The sequence below is a fragment of the Lactuca saligna genome, chromosome 3, assembly GCF_052625555.1.
Source record: "Lactuca saligna cultivar CGN05327 chromosome 3, ASM5262555v1, whole genome shotgun sequence".
NCBI classification, from domain to species: Eukaryota; Viridiplantae; Streptophyta; class Magnoliopsida; order Asterales; family Asteraceae; genus Lactuca; species Lactuca saligna.
Genome location: NC_136419.1, coordinates 62,374,813 through 62,378,192, shown reverse-complemented (window position 1 = coordinate 62,378,192; position 3,380 = coordinate 62,374,813). Strand labels below are relative to the sequence as shown.

Sequence of the window (3,380 nt, the reverse complement as noted above, 5' to 3'; positions counted from 1 at the left end):
GTGTACATGAATCAGCCAGAGGGTTTTGTCAGTGCAGAGTACCCCAATAGAGTATGCAAGCTTGAGAAATCCATTTATGGATTAAAACAAGCATCTCGTAGCTGGAATCATTGTTTTGATGAGAAGGTAAAAGAGTTTGGCTTCTTGAGAAGCGAAGATGAGTCTTGCGTGTATGTCAGAGCTAGTGGGAGTATAGTTAGCTTCTTGGTACTGTATGTGGATGACATACTACTTATAGGAAATGACATCCCAACCTTGCAGGAGGTTAAGTCCTGGCTTGGGAAGTGCTTTGCTATGAAGGACCTAGGGGAGGCTGCCTATATCCTAAGGATAAGGATATTAAGAGAAAGGAGTTGAAGACTAATTGGACTTAGTCAGAGTATCTACTTGGATAAGGTGTTGAAAAGGTTCAACATGGAGAATTCCAAGAAAGGATATTTACCGATCCAAAGCAATACCAAACTGAGTAAGACTCAGAGTCCGAGTACAGAGGCAGAGATAGCTGAGATGAGCCAATTACCGTATGCTTCCGCTGTTGCCTCGATCATGTATGCTATGACTTGTACCCGCCCTGATGTGGCATTTGCTTTGAGCATGGTCAGCAGGTATCAGGGGAACCCTGGCAAGGCTCATTGGACTGCGGTAAAGAACATTCTCAAGTACCTGCGGAGGACTAAGGATTGGGTCCTTACCCTTGGTGGCAGTGATGACTTGAGAGTATTAGGGTATAGTGATGCTAGTTTTTAGACTGATATGGATAATTTCCGCTCTCAGTCAGGCTGGATCATTACCTTAAATGGAGGGGCAATTTCTTGGAAGAGTTCCAAGAAGGAGACGGTGGCTGATTCAACTTGTGAATCGGAGTATATAGCAGCGAGTGAAGCAACGAAGGAGGTGATATGGCTAAAGAACTTCATCGGAGACCTTCGAGTTGTACCAGCTATTAAGGAACCTATGGAGATTTTCTGTGACAACAATAGTGCGGTTGCCTTAGCCAAGGAACCAAGAGATCATGGCAGATCCCGACACATTGACAGAAAATATCACTTCATAAGACACAAGATTGAAGAAGGACTCCTCGTGGCAAGGAGGATATTGTCGGATGAGAATCCTGTAGATCCCCTTACGAAGGGACTGACGAGGATTAAGCATTTTCAGCATGCGAGACGCATCGGGCTGAGGGACGATATTAGTTTTACAGATTAGATAGTTTTCCTGAAACTTGTACAATGTAATCGACGTTGGATGATGAATAAAATTTGTGATTTATTTATGAGTAAAGTGTTACTATTATTGTCAATTATTTACTATTGTTTCGGTTTTGCATGTTTTGACTTCCAGAATAATTAATTTATTCAAACCTCCACAATCGATCATACGTCGGAAGTAGGTATGAATCAAGATTGTCATGAATTGGGTTTGTAGATGGCTAAAGGTGTTTAGACATGGCAATGGTTGCTGCAACATTCATGAGTACTCATAAGTTATGAGTATTGGTATAAACCCACGCTCACTTGTATCACTTCGTGGAATTTATCTCGAGTGATCATGAGACGATAATATCATATAAATCTTCAAACCTAGAGATATGAGTTGTTACCTATGAGTTGGTTGTGCATTGATTGCACGTAAATGCATCAGTAACTTGATGTTATAAAACGTGTCTTTGTGTATGATTCAATAAGTAGTAGAACAAGCATATCAGTCGAAGTTTATCTGTTCCTTCTAGAAATAGAGGCGATATCTGGGCCCCTCGATGATTTTGTGTTGACTCATGTACCGGGCCCGGTCAGAACTAAACCGATGTGTTCAGTGAAGTTCTTTGTCAAACAAATCGGAAAATCGAGAAACAACTGCTAGACAATAAGCAAGACATAGTTCCATGTGTTTGTCCGGCTGATATCATGAGAACAGAGGATTATGTGATCACTTTTCTTAAAATGGCGCTTCATTGTTCGACAGAGTTTTCGAGAGCTACGATTGCTGGTTGGTTCCTGAAGTTATAGGAAAATATTATTATTAGACTTATCCAAGTGGGAGTCTGTTGGATAAGGTGTCTAAGTCCATAACTTATTTGGTATATACTTGACCCGACCGGCATGGTCCATTTGGGATGCATCTCATCCAAACTATTATGGATAATTTTATGAGAGTTATACACATATGTTTATTAATATATTATAAGTTATAATATATTAATATGAAGTTACGTTATTTAATTAGTTTTAGTCTTGAATTAATTATGAATTAATTTAGAGATTAAAAGGAAGACTAATTAGATTATGGGCTATTTGTTTTATATAGTGTGGGCTAACACTCATTTGTTAATGGGCTAGGCTTATGTGGAAGTCCATGGATGATCCATGGAGCTTTTAACCCATGGATCCTTGGAAAGGAAAAGACATGGGTTATTAGGGTTTCACCCTAACCATGCACACTATATAAGCATGCTTATGGAGCATGAAATGGAGCCTAAGAAGAAACTAGGGAACTAGTGTGTGTGTGTGTGCATGTGTGTGGCCGAAAATACAAGAGTGTGTATTCTCTCTCAAAGTTTTCCAAGAGTTTGTGGTGTTTTGTGATTCCATTTGAGGCATTCACACTATTGGTGCTTGGCCCTCAAACTCCTTAGAACCAAACTCACCAAAAGGTATGTAATCTCTTCTAACTCTTTTATGTTGAAATGTTCCCTATGCCATGTTAGATAGGTTATAAACCTTGGAAAATTTATTATTTTGCATGTATTTAGACAAACATAGATCCAAGGTTTATTAGGGTTGCATGCACACTTAGGAAGTGTTAGATTTCTCAAAACCCAACAGAACTATCCAAGATTACGAGTGATCGCATCGTCATGCGAACAAACTTAGAACCCAATACGAATCCTATAAACCGATCGCCCTACGGTCTCACACCAACGGAGATACAAGAACTGTTAGGACAGCTTAACGCCTACTCAACAATAGAATGATAAGGCCAAGCTCCTCACATTTGAGAGCTCTGGTCTTATTCTTCAAGAAAACAGACTTCAGCGGGTGCGATCGTACCAGAACTAATGCACCGGATCCCATCAGAACTCTGCAGTTAAGCATGCTTGGGTGAGGGTAATACTAGGATGGGTGACACCCTGGGAAGTCCTCATGGTGCAGACGTCGACATGACTTCCATTGGAAATCATTACCTTCTGCCCCACATAGATGAATTGGTTGATCCAACGCAAGGAACTATTTACCATTCAGAAATAGGTCTGAGTTCTGAACATCATCAGTTACGAGTTTTAAAGGAGGATGTCCCGAGGACAATCTTCCAAACTCGATTCAGACACTCCGAGTCTGTAGTAATACCCCTCGGATAGGACTAATACTCCCTTAGTATTCATA

At 40.4% G+C, this 3,380-nt stretch overlaps 1 pseudogene; it reads left to right on the top strand.

The window, feature by feature from the left end:
• Positions 1-3,033: 3,033 nt before the first annotated feature.
• LOC145038061 (5S ribosomal RNA) lies at positions 3,034-3,152 on the top strand (annotated as a pseudogene).
• The last annotated feature ends 228 nt before the right edge of the window (positions 3,153-3,380 follow it).